This window comes from Protobothrops mucrosquamatus, unplaced genomic scaffold, assembly GCF_001527695.2.
Source record: "Protobothrops mucrosquamatus isolate PMUCROS unplaced genomic scaffold, P.Mucros_1.0 scaffold271, whole genome shotgun sequence".
Taxonomy (NCBI): Eukaryota; Metazoa; Chordata; class Lepidosauria; order Squamata; family Viperidae; genus Protobothrops; species Protobothrops mucrosquamatus.
In genome coordinates, this window is record NW_015386616.1 from 413,533 (window position 1) to 434,051 (window position 20,519).

The following is a 20,519-nucleotide window of genomic DNA, read 5'->3' on the forward strand; positions in this document are numbered from 1 at the left end:
AGCCTGCAGGCCTGCAGGCCGAGTCCGGGCCAGGTCTTCCGCCGAGCCGAGTCCCGGCCAGATCCTCCGCCGGGCTGCGGCCTTCGCCCCATCCATCAAATCCCCGCCGGGCCGAGTCCTCTATCCGGCGACTCCACCCAGCCGAAGACCGGGGAGTCGCCTAGCAGGCCACAGGCTACTGGCGCGCTCGGCTCCCCGAACTGGGGTCAAGGCAAAGCCCTCGAGAGGCCCCCATTTCTGCTGTTCAGATGGGTCTCTTCATCTATGTGTGGACTATTGTGGACTGAATGCTGTTTGCATGGAAAACATTTACCCACTACCCTTAATGAAAGACATGTTAATCCATTTGGCAAAGGGGAAAATCTTTACCAAAGTGGACTTGTGGGAGGCATACTACTGGGTTAGGATCAAGGAAGGTGATGAAAGGTGAGAGCTCTCTCAGAGTCTGGGCTTTTTCTCCGTGCCCCATGGTGCCTTTGTTCCTTTCTTTTTAGGAACAAAGCCAGACGCAGCTTCCACATCTGCTATTTAAAGAACTTGAGATTGTGAGTAAAATTACAAGCAGACGGAACTGACCAGGAGGATTGGATTCTAGATGTTTTAAGACTTTAACTCAGAAAATATTATAGTATCTTCCTTATTTTGTATAAAATTAAAGTAAGAAGAAAATGGCTGCGGAATTGCCGTTTCTTTGTATTGAAAGGCATTGCTAAGAAAAACTTTCACTCTCCTTCCGGTTACTGAATGGACTGAGATACATTGTGACTTTTCTAGTTTACTGAAAGTTCAAGTTTTCTCTTTTCTTCTACATAATTTGTATCTCTTGTTATGTGAGTAAATTATATTCAGAAGAAGTTTTGAAAATGGCTTCAAAATGTATTGGGAACTTCTGCTTTTTCTAAAGCTGCGATTTTATTTCCAGTTATACAAATTCTACAATAGTCTTAATTCAAGATGCCTTTACTTTCAGTCCCTCCATCAATTATACTTAAAGATCTACAGGATGCTTTGATGCAAACAGCAATACAAATTAGAGTGGAAATTGAGGATCTTTTGGATAAGAAAATAGAGGGATTATATGAAAACATAGCACTTGTTTTTCAAGGTTTTACAGTTCATGCAGATCGTACAGAGGGACAGGTGGATGAATTATCTGAAAATGCTGAAGGGATGGAGGTCAGACTTGTAAAAGTAGAAGATGCTGTGGAAATAGTTCAGAATGATATCTTACGAAACAAAGACCTGGAGTCTGCCTTGAGAAGAGGATTGAAAGAGCAGGAAAAGCTGAGGGAGGGGGCTGTGATAGATCTGGCTGTGATTCTGGCGTGCGACCCTGAAGAAATTTTGGGAGAAAAAGTTTATAGAGTAAATTTAGGGGTCGCATGTCAGGGAAATATGCCTAGAGATGTTGCTGTCTATTCTTCCAGAAGATCCTGTCATGAAACCATACAGGCTTTTTACCAGCAGAGATTTCAGATACATTATAGATTGAATATAATTCAAAAGGCAAAGGATTTTTACTTATCGATTTTGAAGGTTGACTTGTTACCAACAACGCGATTTAAAAGAATGGAAGATATGCATCAGTCTGTTGAATTATCTGGGGATATGCTATCAGATGTAAGAGATAACAATTTTTAAGTGAAAGATGATCTAAAGGCTTAAAGAGTGTTAAACGTAAGGAGAAAGAGCAGCGAAAAGGACTCAATTTGCAACATACTCGTCCGTTTCAGAACTGATGGGAGGGGCGAGATTGAAGAGATCCGGGAGGACAGAATTATACGGAATGCTCTGGAAGTCTTACACTTCTAAAACTTCTGACTTGGAATATTAATGGTTTGATTTTGTCACAAAAAAAGAAAGAGAATACTTCATTATTTGAAATAATATAAAAATAAGGTGATAAGTTTGTAAGAAATTTATACTGAAGGACTGAAGGTATTTAATTATTAATGTGACATGTTTGAGTAATAATTTGTTGACCTGGGGATATGTTATCAGAACTTATCGTAAAAATGAAAGAGAATATTTTATTATTTGAAGAAATTTTAAAGAGTGTATATAAATGCAAGGAGAAAGAGCAGCAAAAAGGACTTAATTTGCAATATACTCGTCCGTTTCAGAGCCGGTCGGAGGCGTGAGATTGAAGAGATCTGGGAGGATAGATTCATAAAGTTTATTCTGTAAGGGTTGGTGGAAGATTTGAATTAAGAAATGAATAATAGCAGCAAGATTATTGGCTGTTTTTATTTTGAAGAAATGGTAAAGATTTCTGCATATTTGAAGGATTAATTTCAAGATATTTGGTTTGGGGAAGGAGGATAGATTATATTTAGATAAGGTATAAAAGTGATTTTTTTTCTTTTTTTTACCTATATATTGCTTAAAGTCAAAGTATGTTTATATTTGATTGTTTTTATTTGAGTTAAAGTATGTTTATATTTGATTGTTTTATATGTGGGTAGCTATATTTAGATTGGGGATGATGTTTGTTTAATCCTGTAATCAGTTCTGGGAAGTCTGGGGGGGGATTGGGGGTGGGGTTGGGAGGGAGGGTAGAAATAGAAATAAAATAATTAGGAGTTTTGATGTATGGTGAGAAGTAGAAATGTGTATTAAATTAGGAGTATTGATGTATGGAAAAATAGAGAATTTTGAGTGCTCAGCTAGCACCTCCAAACCATGTCCGAAGGGTGGGAGGAGGAGACAGGAGAGGAGAGATAGGAGGGAAGTAGGTAGGTAGTAAGAAAGAGGGCGGATGCGGGGAGGGGGTGCTGTGGAGCTGACGCTCAGCTAGCGCCCCTAAACCATGTCCGAAGGAGGAGGAGAGGGAAGGAGGTGGGATGTGTAGGGAGGAGAGGAGAAAAGAGGGCGGACGCGGGGAGGGGGGGCTGCCGAGCTGTTACTGAAGTTGTTATGTTAATGTATGCTTATATTTGTATTTGTATGGGGGGGTTATTTTAAAATTAATAAAAAAAATTATATATATAAAGGAAGGTGATGAATGGAAAATAGCTTTTAATTGCCCCTTAAGGTGCTTCCAATTTCGTGTCTTTCCTTTTGGACTGCAAGGGGCCCCTGCTGTATTTATGATGTTAATAAATGAGGTGTTGCATGAGCACCTGTACAAAGGGATCTTGCTCTACCTGGACAACAAACTATGGCAGAGCATGTAAAATTGGTCAGGACAGTGCTCTAGAAACACTGAGTGGCCCAACTGTATGCCAAACTCTCCAAATGTGAATTCCACCAGAATAAAATTGACTATCTATGGTACTGCATTTCCCATTCAGGGAAACAGTTCAAGGGAAAAGGATGTTTTAAAAATAAACAGGATGAGTGCACTAAAACCAAAGAATAAACTGTGAATTTCTGCTGGAATGACAGCATGTCCATATATGGTAGTATGTCGGATGTTGAGGAAACCTGAGCAGACTAGGACAGAGATAATGTATTCCAGTTAGGAGCTTCTGATAGATTGTGACCTCTGTGGGGCATCACGATAGGATGTATAAAAATGACTGTTCAATGTGGCTCATGTATGGTCCGTTGCTTGAGAACTTTCTGCATGAAGTCTTGACTCGGATCCACTGCACTTTGCAAACTGCTCTTTTTCTTTTCTTTGTTAGCAATAAATTTCATTTTCTTTGCAACCCAATTAGTGGATTTAATTTGTTTTTAAATTCATGCGCAACAGTTTTGGCACCCAACATGGGGCTAGAGGAACACTTGTTTCCAGATCTCAGAGAACCTGGAGACAACATCGGAAGGCATGCCCCGTTGAGTTCGACGGTCTGATCTCAAACTCCAGGGACTGAGGTCTGGAATCCATCTGCACTTGCTGGAAACACTCAGCTTCCATGGAGCTAAATAGAGGTTGCTAGGAAAATGATGGAAGGAGGGATCAATGAATTACCGGCCTCAGTGACTGGACAACTTCGTGCACAAACCTAGGTGAGTTATCTGGGGTAAACCAGAGGAAATAACTGCCTAGGCAGTCAGGTGGAGGACTGGGTAGGACTGTGTGAATCTGAGATCTGTGAGAGGAGTGCTTGAGATGCCCCAAGACCCACAGGGTTGCAAGGCGATGTGAGTGCGGACTCTTGAGTACTTGATTTGGTGGGGAAAAAGAGAAAGTGGCTTGGTGAAGCTAATCATGATCTCATTAGATTGGTAAGGATAAAAGAACAGTACGGTAAATCAGTATGGGTAATTCAGGAGGATCCCAAAAGAAGAAATGTGTAAAGAAAATAAGAAAAAAAAACCAAATTGAACATTAGGAATTAGTCCATTAGTCCATTAGGAATCCTGCTGGCCAATTGGCAAAAAAACTCTATAATAAAATCATTATTAAGTTGAATTTGACCAAGGAAGATATGGTAAATTTGTATTGTCTTATTTGGTGGGAAGATGAGAAAATAGAATGGCCGCATATGAGAACTACTGACTATTTTGCGTGTCAACACTTGTATGAATATGTTAAACAAAAATCATGCAAGTCCTTAGACAATGAATTAGATTATGCCTTAATTTGGACCCCTGATAAGTGGGCAGGAATAATGGAACCAGTGTATACCACGGTTTATTTGAACAAAGGGGAAGAGGAAGTTTTGGGAAAGAGAGGAGGAGGACAGTATAGATATCCAAATGGAAGAGGTAGAGGAAGTTTTGGAATGCGATTCAGAGAAAGAACATGTTTTGAGTGTAGATAGAAAGGACACTTTAAGAAAGATTGTCCACAACTGCAGAAGGATCAGCAAGTGCAGATGGATCAGCAAGTGTGTAAATTAATGGAGGAAGATGAAAGTCAATTTTAGGGGTGTCAGGGGCAATTTACGATGAGCCCTTGATAAATTTAGAAGTGGAACCAGATAGAGAAGAGATAGTGTTTTTAGTGAATACTGGAGCCGCGTACACTTCTGTGTCCACTTTAAGCCCTCAGATGCAACTAAGTGAACAAACAATCAGTATCGGGGTAAAAGGGGAAGGATTTCAAGTGCAAAAATCATTACAGATTAAGCAAAAAATAAGGAGTGGGGAATTGAAATAGAAATGTTATATATACCAGAGGCAGGTGTGAATTTGCTGGAAAGAGATGCCTTAAATGCTCTCGGCTTAAGCATAACATTTGGACAGGAGATTAAAATTAATGTGTTAAGTATGGGTAAGAGAAGGAAACAGTGGAGGACTTAGAGTTCCCCCTTTGAAAATAGAACTTAAAACACCAGGAGAAGTAGTGCAACAAAAACAATACTCCATTTCAATGGAAGGGAGGAGACGATTGCAACCCTTCATTGACCAATTGATTGAAGACGGACTTTTAGAGCCAACCATGTTTCCCTTCAACACTCCCATTCTGCCAGTAAGAAAACCAGATGGAACCTTCATAATAGTATAGAACCTTAGGCTCTTGAATAGGATTGTAAGGATTAAGCATCCAGTTGTCCCTAATCCATATACTTTAATGGGACATATTCCACCTAAACATAAGTGGTTCAGTGTGATAGATCTAAAAGATGCTTTTGGGGGATGTCCTCTGGATAAAGAGTCAAGGCCCCTTTTTGCCTTTGAACCCATTTACTGGCAGAAACCAACAATATCAATGGACATTGTTACCTCAAGGATTTACTGAATCTCCCAATTTATTTGGACAAATATTGGAACAAGTGCTGGAAAAATTTGAGATCCCAAGAGGAATTTATTTGATTCAATATGTGGATGATTTACTGTTATCCGGAGAGAAGCAACAGGAGGTAACACTGGCCACTGATAAGCTGCTGAATTTCTTAGGAGAACAAGGACTAAGAGTGTCTAAGAAGAAATTGCAATATGTAGAAAAGAAAGTAAAGTATTTAGGACATTTAATTAGTGAAGGAAGCAGAAAAATAATGGTGGAACGAATAGAAAGACTAGCTAAACAGCAGCTACCTAAAGACAGGAAAGAATTGAGAAAATTTTTGGAATTAGTGAGCTATTGCCAATTATGGATAAATAATTATGCCAATTTAACTAAACCCTGGTATGCCAGATTAATTGATGATGAGCCATGGGAGATACAATGGGATGAAGAAGGGAAGAAAAGTATTGAAGACCTCAAGCAGGCTTTAGTGCAAGCACCTATTTTGAGTCTTCCCAATTTGGATAAACCATTTCACCTATTTGTGAATGCAGAAGATGGGGTGGCCCAAGGAGTATTGACTCAAAATTGGGCTGGACAAAGGAAACCCATAGCCTTCCTTTCAAAAATAATGGATTCAGTAGTTAGATGATGGCCTACTTGCATACAGGTGACAGCAGCCACTGCCCTGTTGGTGCAGGGAAGTCGGAAATTGACTTTTGGAGGAGCATTAGTGGTCAGTACTCCACACCAAGTATGAACTATACTACAGCAAAAAGCCAATTGGTGGTTACCAGATTCTTACATTTTGAAATATGAAGGAATATTAATGAAAAAGGATGATTTGGTTTTAACCACAGACCATAACTTAAACCCCGCCCAATTTTTAGCCAATAACCATCAAATGGATATGGAAAGATTGGAACATTACTGCACAGAAGTGATACAATTACAAACAAAAATCAGACCTGACCTGGAAGAACTCCCCTTAATAGAAGGAGAAGCATTGTTTATAGATGGTTCTTCTAGAGTGGAAATGGGTGAAAAGAAGAATGGATATGCAATAATAAATGGACATACCAAAGAATTATTGGAAGCGGGAAAACTCCCTAAGAATTGGTCCGCTCAAATTTGTGAATTGTATGCTTTGAATCAGGCACTAAAATTGTTAAAAGATAAGAAAGGGAGCATTTATACCAACTCCAAATATGCATTCAGTATAGTCCACACATTCGGAAAAATTTGGGAAGAAAGAGGGATGATAAATAGTAAAAGGAAAGAGTTAATACATGAAGAATTAATTAAACAGATACTTAAATCGTTGCTTGAACCCTGCCAGATTGCTGTAATACATGTGGGTGGGGAATTAAAGATAATGTACTAAGACAATATGTACATAAACTGTCCCAGTATCTTGACCATTGCAGGAGGCAAGGATTGCTGGCTCAAACGCTGTCTCTGGAGTTTCCTGTACACAAATTCAAGATCGGAGATTGGGTCCTGATCCGGAGTTGGAAAGGGGAGAGATTGCAACCCAAGTGGGAAGGCCCATTCCAGGTGTTGCTGACCTCTGAAACCACTATCCGGACTGCTGAAAAAGGGTGGACCCATTATACAAGAACTAAGGGACCAGTGACTGAACCTCATGAGGACTGGACTGTTGTGACCTCTGACGATCCTTTGAAACCAGTCCTGAAAAGGAGATAAGAACATACATTGCCAGTGGACAAACCCTTTTGGATAGGGATAGGTTTAAACATTTTCCTTCTTCTCTTAGGTATAGCCATTGCTTACTGGGCAAGAGAGGAGTGGGTTCCTATTCTGTATCCAAAAGGAAGGCAAACAGTGGATGAAACAGAATTACAGAATTTACCTGATGTGTTGGTTTTGTGACTGCAAATGTTTATGTGATTGTTGTTGTTGTTGTCAGCATTGTGTAGACTGTGGACCAACTCACAGTTATTGCAAACAAGAGTGTGATATTGTAATCATTGAAGATTTGGTACCAGAATATTTCGAGGTCCGAAAAGAGAAGAAGTAAATAAACTTAAAAACAGGGGAGAAGTTTAAAACATGGCAAGAATGGCAGGACTCTATGTGCTCTGCCTGTCCTTGGTTACAACAATAGTTAGTATGAAAGTAGATTAATAATGTGTATGGAATGAAAAAGGACAATGGGAATTTAATAATAAGGTCCTAGGGTTTTATGATAGAAATGCAACAGTGGAATGTATAAAAGAAGATCAAATAACCCAAAATTGTCAGTTTGTAAAAGCTATTAGAGAGGAAATAGGCACTCTTTGTGATAAAGACAAAACAAGGAACATACATATTTGTTGGACCCTTTATCACAATTGTTTAAAAATTAGCTCAGGGAGAAACATTAGTAAAAAAAAGCAAAGTATAAATAACTCTAACTGCAATGCTTGCATTAAAATCACCAAAATGGGTAATTTTATTTTATTTTTAAAAACAGTATAAAAAGAAAAGGAGAAAATTTGAGGGAAACAATTCAAGGAAAAAGGATGTTTTAAAAATAAACTGGATGAGTGCACTAAAACCAAAGAATAAACTGTGAATTTCTGCCGGAATGACAACATGCCCATATATGGTAATATGTCGGATGTTGAGGAAACCTGAGCAGACAAGGACACAGATAATGTATTCCAGTTAGGCACTTCTGATAGTTTGTGACCTCTGTGGGCCTTTCCAATGGGACCAAAGGGGAAGGGAAATGGGGCGTCGTGATAGGATGTATAAAAATGACTGGTCAACGTGGCTCACATATGGTCCATTGCTTGAGAACTTCCTGTGTGAAGTCTTGACTCGGATCCATCACGCTTTGCAAACCACTCTTTTTCTTTTCTTTGTTAGCAATAAATTTTGTTTTCTTTGCAACCCAATTAGTGGATTTAATTTGTTTTTAAATTCATGTGCAACACCATGAAGAAATAGAAATGGATCCTGAGAAGGTGTGGGCAGTGCAGAAGTTGGCTCCTCTCTGCGCCCAGAAGCAACTACAAAGCTTCCTGGGTTTAGTGAACTTTTATTGCCAATTCATCTCATCGTTTGCCCAGATTGTCCTCCCTATCACCAATCTACTAAAGATGAAGGGGAAGGGGAAGGGAAGCCCAAGCCTAGCCAGCTTCTAAAATGGACAATGGAATTCCAAGCAGCATTCGAAAAACTCAAGCTTTTGGTCACGGCAGACCCAGTGCTGAAACACCCAGATCCCAAAGCTCCCTTTGTCATTCAAGCAGATACTAGTGAAGTTGCAGTGGGGCAGTGTTTTGCAGAAAAATGAGGAGGGGGTCCTGCAGCCATGTGCCTATGTTCCAAAAAGCTTAACGAAACCATGCATAGGTGGACAGTTTGGGAGAAGAAAGCATATGCAGTATGCTGGGTGCTCTTAACCTGGTGGCATTTCTTAGAAGGGGGAGGGGAAACCCCTTTTGAAGTGTGGACTGACCATAAGAATTTAGAAGCCCTAAAGACCCCTTGGAGATTGTCACCCAAACAAGTTTGTTTGGCTCAATACTTTAACTGATTCAATTTCATGCTGCAATATTTCCCAGGGGGGAAGAAGATGCCTTAACTGGGCTGCCACAATATAATAGTTCAAAGCTGGAGGTAATTAGACAGATTCAGGCAATTGGTGTCTCCAGTCACTACCAGAGCACAAGTTAAATTGAAAATCCAAGTAACTGAGGATTTGAGGGGCATCCTGAAAGCAGCACTGGAGGAGGATAAGTGGTTCCAAGCCCATAAGAGTGAATGTATGATGCAATATGGTTTAGCTTGGGTGGGAGCCAAATTGTACATCCCGGATGGTTTTACAAAAAAGCCATGATTCAAAAGTAACAGAAGACTTCAGCTTTGTCAAAACCTTGCATTTAGTTAAGTGTCAGTTTTGGTGGCCATTGCTAAAGAAAGACATAGAGAGCTATGTAGCTAGCTGCCCTATCTGTGTCTCTGCCAAAAGGCGACAAGGAAAAATACCAGGACTCCTCCAGCCGGTAGCAGAGCCTAAAGCCCCATGGAAAGAGATTTCAATTGACTTTATAGTAGAACTACCCAGTGATAACTGACTTATTTTCCAAACAAGTGCACTTTGTGTCCTGCCAAAAAGTCCCCTCCACCGGCACTTTGGCCAAATAGTTTGTGTAGCATGTTTACAGGCTGCATGGAGCCCCAGAAAGAATAATATCAGATCACAGAGTCCAATTCACTTCGTGGTTTTGGCAAGAGTTTTTAAAACTTTTGGGGACCATCCAGAGGCTTAGTTCCTCACATCATCCAGAAATGAATGGAAGCTGTAAATGTATGAATGGAGTCCTGGAGCCATATCTCAAGTATTATATTAATTATCAACAAGACAATTGGGCTGACCTTCTTCCTTTCGCTGAGATTGCTTACAACAACTATAAGGTCCTGCCTCAGCTATCCACTCAGGAAAGCATGACTCTTGAAACAAGGATTATTTCAAAAGGATCTTTTACTGACAAAAAGGGATTGCAGAGAAGTCAGGTAGAATCTGAAGTTCCGTGTGAATCGTTCAGCTAATTTCCCATTGTACAAATCCCACCCCAATGCCCCAGTTAATCAGGAGCCAATCTGATAGCATGACGGTGTTTTGAGAATTCTGAGACGAGAAGGTGATAACAAGTTGTTCTCTGGTGCCGAGACCTTGGTAACAGGCAGGAACTGACCAGAAAGGAGTCCATCCAGATAGCCCATTCTCCCCTCCCTAATTCCCATACAGATACATCAAAGTGAATGTATTACATTCTTCAAACCCCAAGTAACTGTACACCCTCCCCACAGAATGGCAGAATTCTGAGAGGGACCTGACAACAACTCAGTGCATAGTAGCACTGGTTTCACCACTTTAAAGTGGCCAAGGGGCAGGATTTTGTATCTATTCCTGAATTGCCCCAGGCAACTTCATTGACCATCTCTTTAAAGGAGTGGGTCACCCAACTACAAAATACCTGGCCTGTAGTAAAGAAAACTTTGGAGGAGGCAAAGAAAGCATATAAAAAACAAGCTGACAAAAGGCGCACGAAACTGAAAGACTTTAAAGTTGGAGCAAGGTCTATTTGTCTACTAAGTACCTGCAATCTAGACAACCTTCCACAAAACTAGGCCCAAAGGACATTAACCCTTTTCCCATAAAAAGAATTATTAACCCAGTGTCTGTCAAATTTGAATTACCAAAAAACCTTGGGGATGTGCATCCAGTATTTCATTGCACCCTCTTTAAAACCAGAAATCACATCTTCCCTACACCCAGAATCACAACCACTTCCTGATCCCATCATGATTGAGGGAGAGCAGCATTTTGAAGTTAAAGACATATTGGACTCTTGCATGCATCAAGGGAAAACCCAGTATTTAGTAGTGTGGAAAGGCTTCCCTCCCTCAGAGACTGAATAGGTTGATTCCAAACATATTAAAGCATCCAGACTGCTTAAAAAGTTCCATGAACAATATCCAAATAAGCCTTGATGACTGCCCAACTAATTGTAAATTTTATGTGTGTCTCTCCTTCCCTTCTTCTTTCCTCTACAGGACTAATGTCTCAGTCAAGGGAGCAGTATGTCAGATCTGCCATCTTTGGCTTGGTACTTTGCTGGCATCCTGTCATCAAAGGATAGGAGAGAGGGGGGCATGGGGGGAACAAATGGGCAATAAACATGTATTGGTATGTGATGGGATTTAGGGAGGGGGAATGACAGCTTGATGAAGAGCAGGGCAGCTTGGAATCAGTTTGTGCCAGCACTCAAGGCCGTGCACTTTGAGAAAAGAATGCGGATTACCCCAAACATCTCAGCATTCTCAAAATATCTGGGCAGATCTTCATTGGCTGAAGATGGATTGGTTATGGGGCGAGGGCTGGGATGAGGGGAAACATTTTATATCTTTTTCTCATGGGAAACTTAGTTCTAGCTGCAGCCAATGTCCTTTAGTAAAAGAACCTATCACTTCAATCAAATGGAGTCAAGGGTCTTTTGTTTCTAAGGGACCTACCTGGTGCAGGTCTGACAGCAGATTTACTTCTATAACTCTTCTTCCAGACCATGGCATTCTACATAAACAGTAACATTTTTCTTTTCATTTAAGGTGTGGCTGTCAAGCACCAGGGAAATAGAAGATCCAGGCAGTTCAAATGGATCGAAGATTTATTGCAAGCATAAACTCTCTATGAGTATCTGAACTACTAATGTTCCAAGCAAATTGGCAGTAGATAAGAGTCTAGGTGGGCTGGACTTAGATCTCTTGTGGGCGTGAACCAGTGGTGGGATTCAGATATGTGAACAACCAGTTCTCTATGTGGATGCTGCTTCCAGAAGTCTGTTGTGGGTCTGGATAACAGAAAATTAGCTACAGGTTCTGCTGAACTGGTACGAACCAGCTGAATCTCACCACTGGCGTGAATGGACTTATGACTGATGACATGTTTGACCACTTCCTCAGGCTCAGCCTGGTCATCTCCTACAATGGCTTCCACAGTGTGGTAATTTAGGAGGTAGAGCTTTGGAAAAAAAACTGTGATGACAAGCTTGGTTTTGGTGTAAATTAAATATTTTTCTGAAACAAATAAAAGTCTGCATTGAATACACCAATTTCATGTTATTGGTGCAACTCTTGCTAGGGACTCTGGTTTTACACCCACTATTCCAGTTTGCTTTTCTCACAGTTATTTCAAGTTATTCTGAGTGCTTACCTGGAGTGTGGCACAACTACTAAAATACTTCCCATTTTGGGGCATGCCCATAAGACTTTCCAAACAAACATGCATTTACATCTGGAGATCAAGGACCTGTTCTCCAGATCTTTTCTCTTTTGCCTTCCATATTTATGAATGTAATTAAGATGAGAACCCATATTAAACTGACAAAAGCTGGTTGAAGCATTCTGTTTAAACAGAGAGCCTTGTTGGAGAGGAAATGGAGTGGGATGGGGGTCTCCACTTCTCTCCTCCAAATATCCCCAAGCCATCTGTCTTTCAGATTTTTGGTCTGGGTCTCTTTGGAAGATAGAGGCTTCTCACATTTGCCTTAGAAAAACAGGGGCTTCAGAACTTCTTCGTTTGGGGAAGATCCTCCTTCACTTCAGTTTGTTCATCTGGACAGGCAAGATTATCCATCACTTTTCAGTACCTTGAGTTAGAATTCCTTTCCATCAATGCCACACCCAGAACAAACTTCCTCCTTTTACTCTTTTCTCTCTCTCTCTAGCCTTTCAAGCAGGTTACTGAGCAGGAAACAGCAACGTGTTCAGTGGCTTTCTACTGCTAGAGTACCAAAGGAAATAACTTTATTCAAGGCATGAATGAATTATTATTTGGTCTTGTTCTCATACATAGGTAGTGGTGGTGGTGTTACCTTTGTGACATTTGGATGTGATTGTTGTGTATTGCATTCGTTGAGGCATTATCGAGACCGGTGTAAGATAACAGCTCTTTTATTGCTTGAAACACAGAAGTGGCTCTGAGAGCCACTTGACATCTATTTATACCATGCTGCCACCGACCAATCATTTTAAAAACAATTTCCTGCTTAAATTGCAGAATAGTTGTCTGGTCCAAGACAGTTGGAGACACTTTTCAAATGTTCACAACAACAGATCATAAGAACTATTAATGAATTAACCCAATATATTATACCCCTTCCCCCGGATAAGTCAATACATTGCAAACTATGAGCATAGTCACTCAAATATGCAGGCAGGTTTCGTGTCCATTCAGAGCGCCGCACTGTTGTTTGAGGTCCCCAATCTACACCCCTCCTTGTTGGGCCAGGTAGACCAGGGTCCCTAGGCCCGATCACTTCGGGTAGACCAGTACTTCGTTGCTCATTTTGGCTGGGTAGACCGGTGCTGTTATGTCCATCATGGCCGGATAGACCAGTGCTGCTGTCTTCATTTGCGATGCTGCCTGATGGACTCGGACAGGGTTTGTTAGCAACCCCAGTTCTGCAGGTGTAAGATGCTAAGAAACAGTCACAGGCATGTCTTGAGCAGAGGTTTGAAGCTGCTGCTGAGCTGCTTGAAAACCTCTCTGTGTTTATTGCTTTTTATATTCTTTTTACATACACAAGCTTAACCATTAGATGCTGACAAAGGTTTCTTCATTGGAAAATTCCAACTATTTTCTAGTAACATATTATATGGTCAAAGACTAGGTAAAGAACAAACACAGGAAGATCAAAGAAGAAGGAACTAACAAAGACAGTAAGATAGGAGAAGGTACTAAGCATATTATCTGTTTCAGTAGGTGAGGCATTAAGTCAAAAGGGGATGACCTTTTGGCTGCTTCACTGGGATAAAGGGTAGAGGAGCAAAATGTTATAGAATTATGAGATTTATGGGGGTGCAAAGCACGGCAGTTTGCTGCGTGTGCATTTTACCCCTACATCTCACTCTTTTCTATTTTATTAGTAAGGACATAATCCTAAGCTGGAGTAGTTAGTGGGTCTTAATCGGGGGACATATAACTTTGCATTTGTTTATACAAAGCATAACGTGTTTCTGAGGTAAGTTAATGGTAGTTTTTAGTATGGAAAACTGCAAGACATCTTATTAAGTAAAGAGAAAAGACATTGAATTAAACAACAACAGCTGATAAGGATAGCAACTATTATAATGAAATATTGAACAATCTTTTCAAAAAGGCCAATGGGAAGCCATGACCATAGAGCACTCCACCAATTTCCTAAGGTATCAATTTTTAAATCAGAAGCCAAGTTATGTAAAACATTAATTTGCTTTTGAATAATGCCAGATTGATCAGAAAAATTGAAACAACACATTCCTTCGAGTACTTCACATCCCAGATGTTGTCGGAGCAACAGATAATCAATTGCAGCACAATTTTGTAAAATAGCTTTACGAAGTTCTATTAGCTCTTGATTAATAGCAGATAAAGCTAGGAAGGTTACATTTATAGTTTTTGCTAAATTACATGCAAGAGCATTTAAATTTACATGAGCTCGAACAGCAAGTGCTGGTACCCCTACTAATGAAATGGCCAAGGCCGTATACTCTGCTTCATTGAGGAGAGCTGTAGTAGAATCACAAGTATCGTCCAGGGCTACTGATCTTCTGTGACATTTTGAACTGGATATGTTGAGTTCTGTTCTTGTTGGCAAAAACGTGGTGAGTCTACTAAGACAACAGTGTGTCGTACTTACATTGGCAGGAATGTAATTAAATGTCTCTTTCCCGCAGGTAAATAACCATCCTTTTTGTAACCATATATGTGCATAATTAAAGGATACCTCTTGAAAGGAGGTACAATTTAAAATTCCTTGACTGACATGTATACAATGAGGTTTTTTAGGTGAAGTAGTACAGTTGACAATTTTTGCACAAGTAAGATTTGTAGGAACAGCTACAATTGGTGTATGCAAAACAATAGCATCAAAGGGTAACATATAAGAGGCAGGACCCCAGTTTGACATAGTTGCATAATGAAATTCATTGTCTGATAGAAAATTGCTTAAACCAGTATAATTTTTTAAAACTGACGCTGAGACACACACAGGTATAAGACAGGTAGAGAGTAGATTTTCCATGTAATATAATTCAGAAAGACAAAAATCTGTCACTTGTGTGACATTAGCTAATTGCACCCAAATATTATACTTCATCCGTGATTCTAAAGGATGAGGTGGGAGAGCTTGAGTTCCCACACAGCAATTAAGAAGGAAAGAGAGGCAAAGAATGACTAAGGAATTTGCGGTCAAAACCTCAAATATGGCAGCGCATAAATTCTCTGGTGTAGGTTCTTTCCCTGTTGCTGCAGAACCTCCTGCGCTTTAGATGTTAGGTTCTTCACATCGCCCCAGGTCGTTGGTCGACTGTGATGGCGAGAGCGAAAGGGACGCTGTGCTGTCTGAAGAGTCACCTGCTTCATTTCTGGTATTGGGTTCTGGACTTGATGACACGACATCTTTGGCTGGTTGCACACACCGGGCTGGAATCCAGAGAGGGCCTGTAGGAGCAAGCACAGCAGCATAGCCTCATCCCCATGTTAATAAGGGAACTGGACCTAACCAGTTTTTATCAGGCAATTGCCAATAATATACCCATGGATTAGGGAGCACAGCTTTCTGCTGAAAGTGATGCTGGTAGGCAGTAGTGTTTTGAAAAGAAATATTCAGTTGATTTAAAGTTATTAGGACTTTATTGACTTGACGAGTTATCCATGCCAAATTAGGTACCCTTGATCCCTCCTTTTTTAATTGTTTAAGTAAACAATCTTTAAATGAACGATTGGCTCATTCCACAATAGCTTGGCCAGTAGAATTATAGGGAAGGCCATGATGAAGAAGAATATTCCATGTAGTGCAAAACTGTAGGAAGGAAGTGGAAGTGTAAGCTGGGCCATTATCTGTTTTTATAACAGCCGGTTTTCCCAAAGCCATAATAGCAGCCATAAGATGGGAAATGACGTGATTAGAGGTTTCTCCCCATTGGGGGGTTGCCCAAATATCACCGGAAAAAGTGTCAATTGAAACATGGAGATGGGTCTCCTCAGGGTGCCGTCGGCCAGACAGTGCCGGCTGGCGACCCCAAGGGGGAGGGCCTTCTCTGTGGGAGCTCCCACCCTCTGGAATGAGCTGCCCCCAGAGATCAGGGTGATCCCTGATCTCCCTTCCTTCCGCCGCGCCCTCAAGACATGGCTATTCCAACAAGCGGGACTGGCCTAGGGTAATTTTTAAGAGGGGTTTTTAGAGGAGTTTTTAATTATATTTTAAATTAGACAAGTTAAATATTTCATTTTAATTAATTTTAAATTTTGTGTTGTTATTGGTGTTTTTAATTGATTGTCAGCCGCCCTGAGTCCGCAAGGAGAAGGGCGGGATATAAATTCGAACAATAAATAAATAAATAAATAAATATTTCCAAGGTGCTAGAGATGGAACGTGAGTAACATCCATTTGTCATAATTGATTGGCTTCTAAACCACGTGGGTTAACACCTGTGTCTCCTATTGGGGATAGACCAGCACATTGAGGACAAGCGGAAATGATTTGTTTCGCTTGGCTTAGAGGAATATGGCAGGATTGTGCCAGGCCATGAGCATTTTGATGGAAAAAGGAGTGACTATAAAAGGGATCAGAAAACAAAGTGAGTAATATGTGAACAGCAGCATCCGCCTGAGCATTACCTTCAGAGAGAAGTCCAGGTAAAGAGGAATGACTTTGAATGTGTGAAACAAAATATGGATGAGTACGATCCTGTAATAAATGCCTCAAAGTTAAAAACAAAGATAATAAATTAGCATCTAGTCTGGGTGTTACATAAGCACCAGGTAAATTAACAATAAGTTGACAGACATTGTGAGAGTCAGAAATGAGATTAAATGGTTTTTGAGCAAAAGTGTGAAAAGCAAGAATAGCAGCCACAAGTTCCGATCGTTGTGGTGTGGGTTGCACAGCTGTGTAAAGAGTGTGCCATTTTACTGTTGATTCATCTCGATATGTGATTGCTCCTCTAGTCTTGCCGCCGTCAGAAAATACAGTAATAGCGTCAGATAAAGGCTGATTTGAAAGCATAGAGGAAATGCAAAAAGAGGAAGTCATTAAGAATGTAAAGTGAGGGTCTTTAGGTAAATGATAGGAAATCTTCCCTACATAGTCTATCAAAGCAATTTGTAAAGCTTGACATGTTTGAAATGCAAATTCAAAATTAGATTTAGCAAGAGGGATACAAATGTCCACCAAGTCTGTGCCGGTGCGTTGAAGAGCCCGCAAATGGCCTTGTACTATTAAATCTGCTATAGCAAGAAAAATAGGCAAAACATTATGGGAAGGGGTATGTGGTAAATAGAGCCACTCAATACAATAAACTTGATTGTTCTTTATAGCAGAAAGGACTGCTGTAGGTAATTTCTCAGTGGGGAAGATTAATAAGGTTAGTGGAGAATTAAGAACAGGAATACGGTCAACGAATTTAGTTCTTATAATTGAATTAATTTGTTTAATAACACCTTGCACTGCTGAGGGAATGGAGATTACATCTGCAGGGGATTTGCCCTGGGTGAGTAATTCAAATAAGGGACTTAACAGACCTGTAGGTAAGCAGAAATAAGGTCTTACCCAATTAACAGTGCCCAAAATTTGTTGTAGCTTAACCAGCGAAATAGAAGGAGGTAAAGAAAACTGTGGAATATTAGGACTTGAATAACTTTGGAGGAGTTTGTGTCCTAAATACACATATGGTGAGCACAGCTGTACCTTTTCAGAGGCAATTTGTAATCCACTGTTGGCTAGATCTACTTGAAGTTCAGAAAGCCAAGAAGATGGGATGGAAGGGGCTCCTATAAGAATATCATCCATATAATGATATATTAATGCTGTTGGATGATGCTTACGAAAAGGAGCTAAAGCATTAGCTACAAAATATTGACACAATGTGGGACTGTTCAACATTCCTTGTGGTAATACAGTCCAATGGTAACGGCAAGTGGGTTCAGTGTGATTGATAGCAGGTACTGTAAAAGCAATTTTTTCTCAGTCTCCCATACACAGAGGTATGGAGAAAAAACAATCTTTCAGATCTATGATCATCAATTGATGATCTTGTGGAATTAAATTCGGATTGGGGGTGCCACATTGCAGAGCTCCCATAGGCTGAATACCTGCATTAATGGCACGGAGATCATGTAGAAATCTCCATTTGCCACTTTTCTTTTTGATAACAAAAACTGGAGTGTTCCATGGACTAGTGGAAGGGGCAATGTGTTTAGCTTGTAATTGTTCTTGAACAAGAATTTTTAAGGCTTGTAATTTGTACAGAGGAAGAGGCCATTGTTCCACCCAAACAGGTGTAGTAGTTAACCAAGTTAAGGGTAAGGCAAACATTTTATTCGTCAAAAGTGACGGTAGCCCCCCATTTACTAAGCAAGTCTCGTCCCCATAAGTTGAAATGAATGTCAAGAATGAAAGGACGAAGTTGAACAGTTACAGTAGAATTGGGAAGACTTGCAGAAAGAAATTGTGTACTTTGTTGTGCACCTTGTCGCCCTCCTACACCCCAAACACTAGGGCATGGGTCAGTGGGCCAAGATGCAGGCCAATCTTTAGCTGAAATTACTGAAACATCAGCCCCTGTATCAATTATGCCCTCAAAAGGCTTACCCTGAAAAAAGATTGTCTGACGGGGTCGCTGGGTGGTGATTGGGGTGGTTAATGCAATTACAATGGGATCCGTGGAACCAAACCTGCCATCCCCTTGATCCCTATCATGACCCCCTGCAGGGACAAAATAGGGCAAATGGAGTAATTGTGCAGGACTAGTATTGCTTGGCAAAGTCTGTGGCATGTTAGTCCATAATTGAATAAAGATGACACCTGCATAATCAGAATCAAGCACTCCAGGGATTACAAAATTTCCCTTTTTTCTCATGCTAGATCGAGGCAAAATTAATCCAACATATCCAGAGGGGAGAGGTCCAGAAAGTTGTGAAGGAACTATTTGTACCTCTCCTGGAAATTTGAAACACACTTCTTGTTGGATAATTAAATCTATCCCTGCACTCCCTCTAGTGGCAGCAGGGGTATTATTAATTGTTGATTGAATTACTGAGGGGTCTCTGTTTGGACCGGGGCCAGAGACCGGCCCACTTTGAAGTTTCCCAACCGGCATTCATTAGCCCAATGAAAATCCTTATTACACTTAGGGCATTTTGTTTTTGGACGCCCCCCAGCAATATTTTTAAATGGTCGGGAGGCAGACATTCCTCCCCCAGGATTTCTGCATTCCTGTTTAAAGTGTCCAATTTTACCACAATTATAACATTTCCCCTGAGGTTTCTGAACTTTTGTAAGAGCTGTAGCTAAGAGATTAGTTTGAAAAGAAGCAGTTCCTATATCCTGACATGCTTTAATCATTTCTGCCAAATCTGGTTGAGCTCCCAATCCAATGATGGCCCATTTACATTCAGTGGTGGCATTTTCTTTAGCCAATTTCATGAGCAATTCAGATTGGGCATCAGGATTATCAATGTGTTGTCTCAAGGCATCTTGCAGACGATTAATAAAATCTGCATATGGTTCATTTGCCTTTTGACGATTATTTGAAAATGCTTGAGATGGTTTCCCAGTTACAGGAACTTTTCCAAAAGCTTTGTAAGCACATTCAGAGGATATTTGAAGAGTAGCCATAGGCAAAACAATTTGTGCATTCACTGGAGTGTAAGCACCAGAGCCATATAACTGCTCTGGGAGGTAAGCACCTCCAGAAGTTGCAGCTCTTAATGCACACTGATGTCTAAACTCACTATCCCATACCACATACTGAGCTGGCATTAATAACATACGAATTGTTGTTTTCCAATCTTCTGGTACCAAAACATGATTCCTCATTGTTGCTTCTAACATACCTTGTACATAAGTGCTTCCTAACCCAGTATCTCTTATACCCTTATGCAATTCTGTTAAGATTGCATAGGAAAGTGGTCAATATTCCACCATTTGGAGCTACCTGTCCAGTCAAATGTACAGGACAAACTGAGAGCATATCTGCTATTTCCTGCATATCTCCCTCCCCTTTTGCCATTTGATTTTATTTATTTATTTTTATTTATTTTAATTTATATCCCGCCCTTCTCCCGGACGGGACTCAGGGCGGCTCACAACATATATTTAAAACAAAGGTGTATATACAATCCCCCCCTATAAAACCGAATTAAACCAGTTGGAGGGCCAGCCGAACCGAATCCGATCGAGCACAGGTAAGGATACATCTTAGATCCTACCTTGTGGCGATGAGGGAGGCTAGGACTAACTACTATGCCTCACTCATTGCGTCATCAGATAATCGCCCGGCCGCCCTCTTCAGGGTGACCCGCTCTCTCCTTCAATTGGAGGGGGGAGGGGACCCCCTGGAGGGG